The 15935-nt window shown below is 59.9% G+C and overlaps 1 protein-coding gene across 1 annotated transcript in view; it reads right to left on the bottom strand.

Moving 5' to 3' along the window:
* Wscd2 (WSC domain containing 2) overlaps window positions 1-10274 on the bottom strand; it is an 82154-nt gene extending 71880 nt beyond the window's left edge. Inside the window, exon 1 of the mRNA XM_077105244.1 lies at window positions 10192-10274. The gene's annotated coding sequence lies outside the window, so the exon portion shown is untranslated. The remainder of the gene's footprint in view (window positions 1-10191) is intronic.
* Window positions 10275-15935: the final 5661 nt, after the last annotated feature.

A 15935-nucleotide genomic window follows, 5' to 3' on the forward strand; every position in this document is an offset into this window, starting at 1 on the left:
CAGCAGGGCCTGGAGCAGGCACCAAGGCTTCCGTGGTGACCAGCGGGGACCTCCCTCTGGACCAGCCGTTCCCACCTGGGTCCTCCCCGAGTGGGGTCTGGCCCACCCTCCAGGGTCCTCGGGGCGGGTGCATGTCCCAGGGGCGAGGGGCCGAGGCCGGCGGGTCCACACTGGCTGGTTGCTCTAGGGACCCCAGGGTCGGGCAGAGCCTCGGCAGGAGGCTCAGGTCCCCTGGGTCCCAGGACGCACAGGTGGAGAAAGGTTCCTCTGGGACGGAGGAGGAGGGCGGAGAAGGGCGTCCCAGTGGGTTCCTGATCCAAAGCCCTCGGCTGGACAGAGCTTCAGGGACCCCTGGGGACCCCCTGAGCTTCAAGGTCAAGCTCTGCCGCCCGGCCAGGTTCAAGGGCACGGCCACCCAGAGACCTCGGAGGACAACCAGGTGACCAGCCCAGGGGCCCTGCCTGCTGCTCTGGACCTGCCCTCCTGGGCTTCAGGGCCATGTCCTCACTCCAGCCCGACCCAGCCTGTCACCTGACCCTCCGCCAGGACAGCTGACCCCCGGCTGTCCTCGGTGCCTGCAGATCCAGGGCCTGGATCCAGCCAAGCCTGCTGCCTCCCGGGTTCTGATCCCACAGCCACGGCGGCCACCGGGGCTTCCCGAGGCAGGGGACAGGGTACAGCGGGCTGTGTGGCCGTCAGCTAGGAGAGGACCCGGACTGCCCAGGACAGCAGAGCTGTGTCTCTGTCACAAGGCAGCCGCACGGATGGTCCAGATGGGGTCCCCAGAGGTGATCACCTGGGGACACAGGGACATTTTCCTAGCGAGAACCATGACCCACATACACAGGACAGCAGAAGAACAAAGCAGGATTTGCCCGAGGCAGACCCACGTCCTGGCCATCGAGGTCCCTCCAGTCAAGGCCCGCCCCTCCCCCACCCGCAGCGTCCCCTCCTGGCTCTCGGCGTCCTTCCTGGGTCCTCTCCGAGGCCTCCACTTTTTGAGCTTTGGGGAACTAGAACGAGCCATCCTGTGCCTTTTTGGAGTGCGGCTTCCTCAGCCTGGTCCAAGGTGACACCCGGAGAGAGAGGGAAGGAAGAAGGGGGGAGGGAGCAAGAGAGAGAGAGGGAGGAAGAAAGAGGAGAGACCTTTGGCATTGTCAAGCTCCTGGATCCAGCCAAGCCTGACGCTGGACCCTAAGCCAATACATCCCCTTTCCTGTCTGAGCACAAAAGAAAGTAATGATCTGGAAGCTGGGCTTCTGTCACTTCTATCTGAAAGAATCCCGATAAAGGAGAAGACTGCCATCATTGCCAGGGTGCACGAGGACTTGGAGGCTAAGGGGGCTGATGTAAAAGGAGCCACGGCCACAGGATGGTGAGTGGGTGGTTTGCATTGAGCGGGACCTGCCCTCCCGGGCCCCCAGCTGCCCCCGGCCCCATCTGTTGGGTTAGACTCTGGGCCTTGGCTCCTCCGCTGCCAGGAGCTGAGAGTGGGGGGTCTAGAAGCAGCTGGTGGCCGCCCTGTGGTGTTGTGGGGCGGTCAGGATGGGGGGAGGGAGTAGGGGGAAATGAAAGGTGTCATTATTACTTAAATCAGCTCCGATGCCATCAGGAGAAAGCCCCCAGCCCTGTGGTGGCATTTCCCCAATGCCATTTTTAATTCTAGCTTATCAAAACACAGCTGGGATTTTTTTTTTTTTTAACATAACTCCTTTAATAATAAAAAAAAAAATTCTCCAATAAAAGTCAAAACAACCACAGGCTGTCAGGTAACAGTGGAGGCAAGACAGGGCATTTTAGCAACAAATCAAAAACTCCTTTGTGGGCTCTCTCCCGGAGCTGCCTCTCCCAGGGAAGGCTGGGCTCCCCAGGGCTCCCTGCTCCCCGATGGGTTTCAATGGGCCCCGACCTGGCCTGGGGGTGGGCTGGCACTCTCCTACTGACCCCAGGGCCTTTGCATGTGCTGTTTCATTTTAGGGCATACTCTTCACATCCTTCTTCTCCTTCTTCACCCACAGATCCTTTAGTTCCCAGCTCATTTCCCCCTTCTCGGGGACCCCTGCCTTTGAAAGGCTCTGAGATGTGGACTCCCAGCCTTTGTGGGTGGGCCCACACCACCCTGGGCCTTGCTGAGCCTGAGGCCCTGCCCACTCTCCCTAGGGTCTCAGATTGCTCCGCCTTTAGGAGCACGTGGTGCTGGGTGGGGCAGGCTCCCTCCAGGGTCCCCCTGGCTCCCCCTGGGTCCAGGCCCAGCCCCGCCTCCTGCATCTTGGCTTCGCTGATTTATTTTGCTTCGGGTAAAATGCACCGAAGATTCTCGACCTTGGCCACCCTTAAGTGCCCAGTCGAGTGGCCCTCCACGTTCCCACACTGTGCGGCCGTCACCGCCTCCTCTCCAGAGCTTGCTCCTCCCCAAAGCAGACGCGTCCTGTGGGACCCCCAGACCCCAGCTCCCACCCCGCGGTCCCTGCTGGCGCCCACCCTTCTACCTTTCGTCTCTGTGAACTTGACCGCTCGGGGCGCCTCACGGGAGTGGGGTCGTCCGCGGTGACCTGGTGTGTCTGGTTGGACATTGTGGCGGGTGCCCGTCCCCTCCCTTTCTAATTCGGATCTCGGGCCTTTAGATGAGCACATACTGGAATATGGACACGCACTTACATGTAGAACATGTCCTACGGTACCCAGCGGCGTGTGCGCATCAGACACCGCATTCCACCCTGACCTCCTACACCTGTCCCGGGGACAGGTGGCTCGTCGTACCTGGGTGACCTGGGCCAGGCACCATGGGGAGGGGAGGCCACGAGGAAGGGACAGGGGGGCCCTCAGCACTGTCGGGCCAGATGGCGGAAGGCTGCTGGATGGAGAGGAGCCTGGCGGAGCCCTTGGTGGCCCTGGGGGACTGTGCTCATGGCCCCTGTGATCTGCAGGAGGCTGCTCACCTACGCCCGGTGCTGGCTCCCAGTCCCTTGCGCCCAGTCAGCCCCGGCCAGCAGGGCTGCAGGCCGTACCTGGTGAGGGGACTTGGGGTGGGGAGGATGTCTCACTGCCCCATGGCCCAGGTCCTGCTAGAGGGAGGCAGGAGTGCAGAGCCAGAGACCCAGGGGGGACGTGGCTGAGCGGAGGATGCAGGAGCACCAGCTTCGAGAAAGGGCAGGACCGTGGCCCTCACGCCCTGACACCGCCTTTCTAGACTTCTGAACTTCGGAACCCAAGAGGACAGGTCTGTACTGTTCAGGACCCCACACTGGGGCCACTTGTTACAGCAGCAGGAGGAAGCTCACACCTCCTATGAGAAAGTAGCAGGAAATCTCTGGGGCCCAGGGTCAGCTGTGGTCCAGGATATAGAAGACCCAGGTGGGGGTCCAAACTCTGTCACCAGCTCTGCAGGACGTCCCACCAACCCTACCCTCACAATGCCCAGGGGGCTGCAGGGCTCACCAGCTGTCCCCAGGGTCCCCACCGCCCTGCTCAAGTCCAGACCTAGAGACAGGGGCCGGAGCAGCTGCAGGATATCCCTGGCCTGTCCACTCTGGTCACTTGTCACACAGCTTCCCGGCAGGTCTGATCGTCATGTTCCTGGTTTTCCGCAGGAGGAAGCCGAGGCGCAGAGCAGACCAGTCACAGCCCCGGCCCCTCGGGAGGCGGGAAGCCAGGACGGGGCCCCGTGGGATGCCTCAGAACTGCCCCATGGCGCAGCCCGGGCGCCTCTCCTGTTGTTGCTCTCTGCTGGGAGCACACAGCCCATCAAAACTGAGAAAATGAGCCCATTCGGCCCCCAAGATAGGCTCTTAGCCTGCGGGGGACCAGAGCTAACCAGGCGGCCCTGTATGGACATGAGTGCCCACAGGGAGGAGGGACCACATCCCACTCCGTCCTGCACTCTGTCCTGGGGTGCTGCTGGGTCTTGGTGGGTGCCCAGCGTCCAGTGTGGGGACCTCACTTCCCAGAGGGTCCTCTCCAGCTTTCTGCATGTGCCCAGCTCCTCGGGAGACACAGAGGACCGAAGCCAGCGTCAGGAGCAGGACGTCACGGTGCTGTTCCTTCGGCCACACACACAAGAAGGAGCTTCTACCTCAGCTGCGGCCCAGTGTCCCGAGGAGGATACTGGGGCCAGAGTGAGCCACCCGTCCTGGGCAGCGGCTGCCATCTGAAGCTGGACTTCTCTAACACAGAGAACCTGCCTTTCCTGAATGTCCCCAGGAACGCCGTCCTCTGCCGGGTATTAGATGTCACTGACTTACTGGGCACCTAGGCCAGGGGTCGGACCTGTCTTACACAGGCCCCATTTCCTGCCCTTTGCCCTGCCTACTCGGTAGGGCCGCACTGCCTCTCGGGGGCTGTCACCGAGGCCAGCGATTCCCTGTCCCACACCACGCTGGACACAAGCTCCTGAGAGGGGACTGTCTCCTCCCTAATAAGGAGCAGGAGGAAGGGGGAGGGGGAGGGGCTGCAGGTTTTGTAGCTCTGACAGGCCGGGCACTGGGCAAAGGACTTGGCCAACGTCCACCACCCAGGGAGGAGCACGGGGCCTGTCTAAGGCACCTCCTGAGCCCAGACTCTCCTGCTCCCTCTCCAGACCACACGCTCTGCAAGACGGAGCCGGGAGTCTCAGCCCGGGATGGTCAGTGCCCAGCACAGAAGAGGTCCCTTAGAAGATTCTGAGGAAACACTGATGTCAGCCCATACGATGCTGAGTGAATGTGAGCGGATGGATGGACGGATGGACGAATGGACAGATGGGTGGGTGGGTGGATGGGTGGGTAGACAGATGGTGGATTGGTGGATGGATGGATGGATGGATGGATGGATGGATGGAAGGGTGGATGGGTGGGTGGATGGGTGGACAGGTGGATGGGTGGGTGGGTGGATTGGTGGATAGATGGATGGGTGGGTAGACAAATGATGGATTGGTGGATGGATGGAAGGGAAGATGGATGGGTGGATGGGTGGATAGACAGATGGTGGATTGATGGATGGATGGAAGGGTAGATGGATGGGTGGATTGGTGGATGGATGGAAGGGTATATGGATGGGTGGATGGGTGGATTGGTGGAGAGATGGGTGGGTAGATGGATGAATGGATGGGTGGATAGACAGATGGTGGATTGATGGATGCATGGAGGGGTAAATGGATGGGTGGATGGGTGGATGGGTGGAGAGATGGGTGGGTGGATGGATGGATGGATGGATGGATGGATGGAAAGGTGGATGAATGGATGGGTGGATAGACAGATGGTGGATTGATGGATGGATGGAAGGGTAGATGGATGGGTGGATGGGTGGATTGGTGGAGAGATGGGTGGGTAGATGGATGAATGGATGGGTGGATAGACAGATGGTGGATTGGTGGATGGATGGAAGGGTAGATGGAAGGGTGGATGGGTGGGTGGATTGGTGGAGAGATGGATGGGTGGGTAGACAAATGATGGATTGATGGATGGATGGAAGGGTAGATGGATGGGTGGATGGGTGGGTGGGTGGATTGGTGGAGAGATGGGTGGATGGATGGATTGAATGGATGGATCATGGCGGGTGGGAGGATGGGTGGGCGGGCAAAGCTCCCCATACTGAAACAGACACTTCTCACTTCCGTGGCATGATTCGTTTCTTTCAGCCCAACCTCCAGATGGGCTCAGAGGAAAATGCCAACTGTGTGCTATGACATCAGTGATGTCCGTCGCCCCTGCTGGCACTGGGGAGGCGGTATCACGTGACGGCCAACTGTGGCCTCTGACACCAGGTGCTCCATGTGCAAATCCTCAGAAGACCCCTTCTGGGCTGCGGGACCCGGTTCAATGGCTTCGCCTCTCGGAGACGCACAGCTTTTAGCAGAAACCATCTCAGGCGTTTCTCTGGGTGATAGATCATTGTAGATAAAGTCACCCACATGTCGTGTGGACCTCCTGTTGCTGACATCATTGCTTCGGCCGGGATGGGGAGCAAGCAAGGCGGGACTCCCTAGGGACAGGGCACATGGTGACATCTACCTCATCGAGTGGCAATGCCACTCCCAGGGTGGAACCCAAGTGAGGGGCCAAGAGCATAAACATGTCACCCGTGGAGTGAGAAGCAGAGAGTTCCCGCAACCCAGGCACCAATGAGGGAGGGAGGAACCGGGGCCAGCAGCCACCCACGGCCTGCCCTGGAACGTGGCCCCTGCCTCACCGGCTCCCGGGGATCTCCAAGGATCCTGAGCACCAAGTACTTTAGTCCCTTAGTCCCCGGGACCAAAGCCTCTCGCACGCCCAGCCCCGTTTCCATCTCCCAACATCTGGACCTGCTCGGGGAGCCATTAATCTCAGGCAATTTCTTTCCTCACTTGATTTGTTTATTTAAGGAAAACAAGTTGCTCCTAATTAGGAGACTGCTGGCGGATGCTCAGCTCCGGGGCCTCGGCCGCCCTGCTTCAGACCTAGAATCTACCTGCGCTTTGCACATCTGCAAGTTTGTCCAGCAGCTGTCCTAGGTGGAGGCTGCGGGTGAGGAGGCCTGGGCTGGGGCAGTGGAGGCTGTGGGTGAGGAGGCTGGGGCTGGGCGCAGAGTCAGGCAGGGCCCGGGGATAGCCCAGGGCTCTGGAGCCCGGGGAGCACGGGCGCTTGGGAAAATGAGCACACAAGTCCCAAAGCGGCTCAGAGCTGGCCCCAATCGCCGAGTCAGCACTGGGAAGTGCCCGGCCCAGCAAAGGACCCTGCGGGCTCAGGGCTGGGGCTGTTTGAGAGCGCACAGGTGACACCCCCCTGGCCACTTAGGGCCCCCAGACACTCAGACGCACCTCGGAGATGTGCGTGCTTGGAAGCACACAGATGCACACACGGGATGTGCCAAAGTCACGCTACCACACAGCCAAGCAAAAACCCAGAAGCGCACACACGCACACCCAGAGGCGTGACAGGCACTGTGTGCCCCACAGCCAGCACACCCAGACACCAACACTCCAAAGCACACACGTGGAGTTTCAACCAAGTGTGCAAAGCTGCACACGGGCGTGCACTGAGGAATATGTACACAAAGAGAAACACAAACGTGTGCACTGCAACACACACACACGCACTCACACAGAGACACAATCACACTCTGACGCTCCGAGGCGCACGTGCTCAGAAACTCACCCACACGCCTAGAGATGCTCACGGGACACCGCACGCACAGACACACACACACTCAACTGCACACACAGATGCTTGCAAAGGTACCTGGGAAACACACGGAGGTATATGTGCAGAAGTGCACAGCACAAATTGCACGTGTGTACACTCACACTCATGCAGGTGCTTGCAAACACCCACACGCCCACCTGTTCACATGGGGACAGCATGTCCCCCTCTGGGTGCAGGGTTACAGCAGACACACCCCGCTTCTCCAACACAGGTGTTTCCACACACGCTTCCCACATATGGGTGTACCTCTGTGGGTGTGTGCCTGCTTGCTCACTCACATACATACACACACAAAATGCAGTTACAACACCTGACCCCTCACAAGTGTGCACACAGAGTTGTGCCCACTCCTGCTGGTGCCCGTTCTCTAGCACGCTCTCACATGCTTGAACCCACACGTGTGCATCCGGCAGACACTTGGCACACACTTGGATCGACGCTCCTCACACCCGTGCACACACACTTCAGCGCTCCCAGAGTCATCCTCCGGAGAGCATGAGCGCACGATCCTGCCTGAGAGCACACGCACGTGCACACGCGCACACACCCTGCTCCCCCAGGAGAGCACACTGCCCATTGCCTCAGCCCTGAGCCCGGGCACAGACGGAGGCCGCGCAGAGGGGCCGCCCTCGCAGATTCCCAGGGCACCCTCTCCCCACAGCAGCCCCGCCAGGCAGAGTGGGGTCTGTCCTCCCCCCCAGGGTCTCCCCCAGGAGCCCAGGCTGCCCCCAAGCTCAGGACCAGCCAGAAAGAAGCAAGACTGGTCAGCACACCGCGTCCCCGACCCTCTGGGCATCTCCCCACCGGCCCCATCACCAGGCTAGAAAGCGCTTCTCCACCCGGGGACACTCCTGCGGGGACAGCACCCTGGCCAGCCCGCGTGGAGCAGCCCTCTGTGGACAGGATGCCAGACCCAGACTGAACTTCTCGGCTCGGGGTCCCTAGACAGCTGCCAAGCTGGAGCCATGGAGACGCTTACCTCCACTTCCCGTCGTCATGACGACCAGCAGCTGGGTGCACAGGGCCCTCCTGGCGCCAGGCTCCCCACCAGGAGCAGCTGGCCCAGCGTGTTTCACAGGAAGCAGGGAGGGGGCGGGGACTGCAGGTATCAGGTGACTGGAGAGCCAGGACCCTGCCCCCAGCTGAACATCACCTGGTGCTTGGGTGGGACACAGTCACCCTCCCTGGGGACACAGCACCCAGAGGCCCACGCGCAATGCCCCAGACCACATGGTGGGGTTGCTAGCCACGTCAAGACCGGGCCAGCAGCTCTGACGCACACACTGTCTGGGGTGCACCTGGCACCCTTCCAAAGCAGGACCACGAACTCGCCATCTTACAGTGGGGAGGCTGACGCTTGGAGAGGGGAGCGTCTGTCCAGGGTCTCTTAAACACCAAGTCCCATCAACTCCTGGATTCTGAAAATCTCATTTGTGACATTGCTGGGAGCCATAGAGTATCTGGATGGGGACCTCTGAAGATACATAAAACCAAGCGGCAGCAGCTAGAGACCAGAGAGGTCAAGTGAGTTTCCCAAAGTTACACAGCAAATTAACCACCTGATCCAGAGCTGGGGCTTTTCCCAATGTACCAAGCCCAGGCCTCCGATGCCCCAGGGGGATTCCTGGGTTTTGGCAGCCAGGGGAAAGGGCTTCTATCCTGTCCCCAGGTCAGAATCCCAATAAGGGCAGGAGTTTCTCAGAATCCCACTGAGTCCCAAGAAATGACAAACACACAGCAGTGCCACTCCCCAGAGGCAGGTACTCAGCCCCAGCAGGGGACAATTACGGGACCAAGGAATATCTCTGACTTGGGGTTTGGACCACCAGAGTGTCCAATCCGTGTCTCACAGGTACCTCAGCTACAGACCAGAATACCAAGATGACCTCAGCCTCAGGCTGGGACCCAGCAAGGAAAGCAGTGTCCTCTAGGGGGCTGTGGCCACAGGGACAGCTCCCCAAGGATCCTTGGGGTCTAGGTGGCCTCTTTGGAGCATGCTCTTCACGGGGAGGAAAAATAATCTGGCCAAACTCTAGCTATAGGCAGGGCTCAGCTGAGTGTCCAGGGGCCGGGAGCTGGGGCTGGGGGGTCTGCCCCCCCACCAGGGCTGGGGCGGGGTGTGCCAGGAGCCCCTGTCCCCTGGGCTCTCCCAGAACCTTTGCTACAAAGTCCGCACCTCCCCAGGCTGCAGCCTGAATGGCCCATTGAGCAGCCCCGGAATCTCCCTGCCCCCCCCCTTCTCACCTAAAGAGAAGCCTTTTTGGAGCTGCGGGGACGGGGTGGTCACCTCCAGCCCTCCCGGTGGCTTTGCCAGGGAGGTGTGTAGGCTCTTGCCTTGACACTTGGGCTGCTGGGGCTTGGAGAGGGGCATGCTAAGGGAATGGGCCCTCCTCCCCACCCCCAGGCTCCAGTCCCCTCTCTCTCTCTCTCTCTCTCGCTCTCTCTCTCTCTCTCTCCCTCTCTCTCTCTCCCTCTCTCTCTCTCCCTCTCTCTCTCTCTCTCTCTCTCTCTCTCTCCATCCACACCTCAGAATGCACAGAAGCAACTCTGCAAACACTAGGCACAAAACCCACTGCCCGGCGGCCCGGCTGCTGGTTCCTGATGAAGGGACTCTCATTCCCCGGGTACCCCCCCAGCACCTCCGAGAGTCAACTCGTCAGGACAACTCGGTCCCTTCCCGGTCCCTTCCCGGTCCCTTCCCGGGGACTCGGAGCTGCCCAAGGCGGGGGCTCACAAGCCCCATCTGCAGCGACCCTGCGTCCCCGGCCCAGCCCCGCGCCCGCAGCCCCTGGGTGCACGCTTTGGGGACCAGAAGGGTGACCAGAGAAGGGACCTCCCGAAGGAGCCCCCGACCCCGTCCTCCGCCGGAGGAAAGTTTGTCATTCACCCCGAGCTGGCTGTCGCCGCTGTGGTTCCTTCGGGACCAGCGGTGGCGCGGGGAGGCGGCCAGCCCGGGAAGCCCCCCGCCGTGGCCTCCTCCCCACGCGGCCGCGCTGCCTCCCGGAGGCCGGAGCGGTCCGGCCGCGGTCCTTACCTGGGGGTCGCCGCCGCCCGCAAACTCGGCCGGCGCCGGGGTCTCTGCGCGCCGCGGGCTCCCTGGCCGCCGCTCCCGGGGGCGCCCTCCAGCCTCCACCGCCGCCTCCCGGAGCCCAGCCTCGGCCCCGCGGCTGTCGCTCGGGCTCGGTGCCAGGGGCGCCCCCCGCGCCCGGATTGCAGCCGCGGGACCGCGGTGGCCGGCGACCGGAGGCGGTGGCGACGCCAGCGGCCCGGAGCCTGGGCGGGTGGCACTGCGGGTGCCCGCGCCGCCGAGGTCCCGCTCGGGACCCGCCCGGGGACCCTGGCCTCGGGGCTCCCTCGGGGCTGCCTCCGGCCTGCGCTCGCGGCTCCTCCGCGCTCGGCTCCCCGCGCCCGGGACTCGGCGCCGCCGCCAGCCGCGCGCCCCAGCCCCGCGCTCGCCGCCCGCACGGAGCCACCGCGCGGCCGCGTTAACTCCTTGAGCGCCGCCGGCCTCCCGCCCGGGCGCCCGCAGCCTCCCGCCTCAGCTTCCCCGTCTGCAAAGTGGGCCCGAGACCCACGTCGCAGGGCTGCGGGGAGAATTCACCCGACGATTGCGCCAAGGGCCGAGGCGCCCGGCCTGGAGGAAGCTCCATAAATGGCAGAGTGTTCGCCGCTGCGGCTGCTGCTGCCGCCGCCACCGCTGCTGCTCCTCCTGCTCCGCCCTCCACCCCGGCCCTGGCGCTGGCGCTGGGTAAACTGCAAACACCAATAACGGGCAGTCTTGTTTATTGGCTTCCCTTGGCTGTTTCAGTTTTTAGCTGTGTGACCTCTGGCGGATCACTCGCCCTCTCTGAGCCTGTTGCCTTGCAAGCTCTATGACCTTGAGCGAGTTGCAGCACTCCTCTGAACCTCTGTATCTTCCTCTGTAAAGGGGTGACGGTGATGCCATCCACCTGGAAGGGATGCCGGGGGAATCTCTGGGGAAGGAGCCTATGCCACCATGCTGAGCCTCGGTTTCCTCATCCCCAAACAGTGACAGTACGTACTTGATAGGTGACTGGTGATTATGGGCTGTAAGGCCTGCTCGAAGCCCATCAGCTGGTGATGATCCCACAGGAAAGGGATGTCTGAGAAATAATGAGGAGAATGGACCTTGAACCTTGGGGGCAATTGCAGGTAAGAACAGGAGGCCACATTAAGTTGCCATTTTAGGGTTACTCTGGTGCACGTGGGCATTCCTGTACTAATTTCTTTTTCATTATTTACCTGGAATTCAAATCTAATGAGTCCTGCATTTTGATGGGTTCCATTTTGCCACTGGAAGCCCATAGTTATGAGCTGAGTGCCCTGAGGTAGGTTGCTTAACCTCTCTGGTCTTGTTTTCCGAATCTATAGATTGGGAATCAAGATCCCCAGCATATCGACAGGGAATGGAATGGATTCAAGTAGTGCATGTTCCACCTCGTGGTAAGCACTCTGCGTTTGTGCCTTGCACTTGCCACCATCTGCCCGGCTCTCCTTCTGTTCTTCCTCTTTCTGCCTCAGACTTGGGGTTGCCAGGGCACCTACAATCCTTGTTTGACCCCATTGTTGGTCTTTGAAAGATTAGGATTATCCATAAAACGTGGGCAGTACAGTTGCAGGAGTTACACACACACACACACACACACACACACACACACGTCAATCAATCAGTGACTTCATGGAGGACAAATTCTAACTTGTGCCGAGGCCAGCCCAGCTCCTCACTTATCTCTGCAACCCCAGGGTCCAGGTTTCTGGAGGACCCCACCCTCTCTCCAGCTCTGAGGTCAGCTGGCATTTTATTGTTTCTGGCCAAACTTCCACGGCGGGACTTGTGAAGCGAGGAGAGAGAAAGTGAATTTTGAAATGAATTATGAAGATCCAAACGAGGCGATATCAGGGAGTTCCCTAAGGTTCAGAGCAGGCACCACCTCTGAGCTGGGTCCCTAGAACTTGTCACTAACCCGGCCGTCACCACCATTTCAACCACAGTGTCTAAAAATAGATTTGCTCTGATTTCCCCAGGAGCTAAAGCAGAAGGAGAGAATGGGCGGGTAGTGAGTGGGCCGGGCTGGGTGCTAAGTAACTTCCCTCTGGTGTTCTCAAGTGGCAAGAGGGGGACTGGCGTTCAGACATGTCAGGCCACCCTGCCAAGGACGGAGGACATGGGATGAAGCTCTGGCTCTGCTACCTCCCAGCTGGGTGGCCTTCGGTAAATTACTTAACCTCTCTGAGCTTCATCTTTTAAAAAGTAGAGAGAGTGATAGTTGTGACCTTATGAGGCTTTTGTGCAGATTAAGTGACAAGCACCTGTGTGCACAGGCCTCCTGTGAGTCCTAAGTACCCCAACCCCCCTCTGTCCAAGGTTGGGGTTTGGTCCCCCATCTGAACTCCTAGAAATCCAGAGCTGGGTCTCTCAGAGATGAGTTTCTCTGTCCCCAGCACCCAGCATAGACTTAGGACATAATAGATGCTCAGGAAAAAAAAAAAACCCTGATGAACAAATTAAACTGTGCAGTATTATCACAGACCCACAAGTGTCTTAGTTTCTGCGCGCTGCTGTAACAAAACACCATGAACTGCACAGTGATAGACAGCAGAAATTTCTCTCTCACTGTTCTGGAGCCTGGAAGTCAAAGATCAAGACTCTGGAAGATTCAACATGTAGGAAGGGCCTTCACTTGACCTCCCTGCATGGTGCCAGGGGCTGGCCAGCTCTCTGGGGTCTCTAGTCTAAGGCCACTGGTCTCAATTGTGGGGGCTCCGCCCTCCTGACGCAGCCACCCTTCAAGGGCCACCTCCTGAAACCCTTCCTTAAGAATTCTGACAAATGCACTTGGAAAGGACATTGAGACCACAGCTCCTGGTATGATGAGGACAGCTTGTCCATCAATATTTAATACAGCCGGGCACAGTGGCACACGCCTGTCATCCCAGTGGCTCGGGAGGCTAAAGCAGGAGGATGGCGAGTTCAAAACCAGCCTCAGCAAAGTTGAGGCCTAAGCCACTCAGTGAGGCCCTGTCTCTAAATAAAATACAGAATAGGGCTGGGGAGGGGGCTCAGGGGTCGAGGGCCCCTGAGTTCAATCCCTAGTGTCTCCCCCCAAAAAAATCAGCACAGAGAGCATCCACGGCAGCACTTCCCCACGGTGAAACTCTGGAAAGACTCTAGATGCCTGTCAATAAGCAAAGGGGTGCATGGACTCCAAAGGGGAAATGAACACACCAGAACTCCCTGAGTCACGGTGGGGAGCTCAGAAAACACAGTGTGGGGTCTGCGGGGACAACCGCTCTGCATAAGGCTCGCGTAGGTGACACCCCTGAATAAAGTTCAAACACCCAAGAGCAACCCAACAGGTTTTTATGGGTGCAGTTACGTCCATTGGAAGAGGGTGGACACGTGCCGGTCACCAGGTTCTTCAGGGAGAGAGACTGCCCTGGGGGGGGGGGGAACGGGTGCCCGGAGCCTCAGGCTATTTTTAGTGTTCTGTTGCCCAGACGGTTGGTTAGATTCCTAGACATTCATCATATCGTTCTCTGCATGCTTCTGAATGCCTGGAATATTTCATTTTTTTTAAAAAAAAGAATTAGGCAGCCGTGGAGGGTGCAGAACAGAACACGCCTCGCTCCTCCGACCCTGTTGTGATGGTTGCTGGCTGTGTGTCTTCGAGTCAGGAACTTAACCTCTCTGAGCCACAGTGGTCTCAACACAACCACTCCTTTCCAACGTTGCATGTTGGAGGAATTAAATGAGATTGGGTCTAGGAATTGCTGGAGGCCACGTCCTCTGTGGCCACGCGGTGGCTATTGAATAACATCGTGCTGGGTCGCCAACAGCAGTCTGAATTACTTGACAACTGGAACCGTCTGAGGCCACCCGTTTCGGACCTTTCTTGGCAGGGGCAAGCCCTGAGCCTGGCTGGGGCGGGTGAGGTGTCCAGGGCCGTGTGAGAGGGTCTGAGAGCGTCTCTGGGCCTTCAGTGCTCTTCCCACAAACCCTGCAGAAGCCCCTGCCTCCTTCTCGCGGAGCCGGGCCGACCGCAGGGGGACCCAGAGGCAGGGGACGGAGCCCAGGGCCTCGTCCATGCTGGTCAAGTTCACGGCCACCCAGCCCCACCCCCAGCCCTCAGGGACATCTCTCAATAGCCAGAGCTTTGTGGTCAGCATGGACGCTCATCCGTGTCCCCCAGGGCACACCCCATGGGCTCCGTGCCCAGCCCCCACCTGGAGGCCACCCGAGTGTCACAGGGACGTGATAAGTACTGTCACATTCTTTCCACAGGAGACCGTCCAGCAGGAGGAAGGAGTGGGTGGTGGCTACCGTGACGCTGTGGGTAAACGTGCTGCTCAAAGAAGCCAGGCCCAAGGCCGAGCGGGCGGGCGGCCCCTGCCGTCTATGTAAACCCCCAAACTGCAAAAGTGTCCACGCTGCAGGGCTCAGAGGAAGGGGTGCCCGGACGGGGCTACCAAGGACAGGGTGTTTTAGGGGGCCTGGGGTGGGGGTGGCCTGTCCCTGGCTGGGCCCGTATTCTTCGTCCACATGTTGGACTTCATGAAAAGGGTTTTGAAAAGACTGCCTTTAGGACTCAGAGCTGTCCCACGGCCACCCTGGGCCAGCCAGCTGTCCCTCTTGCGCTCGACCTTCAACCTCCCGCCCGAAACCAGGCTCACCCGGAAGGGGACTGCCGCCACCCAGCCAGGCCAGGTGGGGACGAGGGTCATGAGTCGGGACATGTGATCCAGAGACAGAGAAAGGTGAACCTCCCAAATTATCTGATTTGGCAGGTCCCCGGGGATCCAATGACCCAGATAATGGTCAACCTGCCATGGTGACACCGCACATCGTCACCAAAACATCTGCAAGACAGTCCCTTAGGCTGGGAACACAGAGAACACAGGCCAGTCCCCCTGGGGTCTCATTTCTCCACGAGGAGCCCTGGAGCCCTGGGAGGGGTGTGGGGACCATGGAGAGGTGAGGCAGCCGGACCGCAGAGGGGCTCCAGGCAGCGCCCACGCCCCCCGAGTCCTGCCTGCCCCGCGGTGGCCCCAGGTCCTTTGCAAAGAGACGTACAGCCCTGAGCCACTGAGCCTGGATCATCTCATTTAATTCCCAAGGGATCCAGCAGCTCCGGGCAGAGCTAAGGTCATTGTGCTGAGGAAACTGAGGCTCGGGGGTCAAAGGAGCCCCCGAGAGTGAGCAACCAAGTGGAATCGCTTATGTTTTAACTCCTTCTCCCAGGAGGCCGGGTCGCGCTCTTCCCAGGGCTTCTTGTGAGTCCAGCCTCAGTGTGGACCTCACCTTGCGGGAGGCTCCAGCAGTCCAGGCCTGGGCAAAGCAGGCTCCTGGATGGAACTGGACCTGCAGGAGGCTCGGGGCAGAGGCCTCCGTGGAGGTTAAAGAGAAAGGGAAGGGGAGGGGACTGGGAGGGACCTGAGCCCACCATGCAGGTGTGGCACTGGGAGGGAAGAGGAGGAAGGAAAGAGGGACGGAGGGACGGAGGGAGGGGTGGCTCAGCCTGCTGGTCCTCAGCGGACCACGGGATCAGTCAGCGGTTTTTACAGAAGACCAAATGAGCATCAGTTTATCCTGGAGGTGACAGGAGGGCCGGGGAGGGCGGTGGCTCTTAAGAGCCTGTGGTGATGATTTACTGCTGGGCTCCGCAAGAGAACAGGCCGTCTGATCTGACTGGGCACTCAGTAGATGCTCAGTTAGTATCCATGGACTGGCGAGCCTTCCAAATGGCCCCTCTGCGCTCG

This window comes from Callospermophilus lateralis, chromosome 1 (assembly GCF_048772815.1).
Source record: "Callospermophilus lateralis isolate mCalLat2 chromosome 1, mCalLat2.hap1, whole genome shotgun sequence".
In the NCBI taxonomy this organism is placed as follows: domain Eukaryota; kingdom Metazoa; phylum Chordata; class Mammalia; order Rodentia; family Sciuridae; genus Callospermophilus; species Callospermophilus lateralis.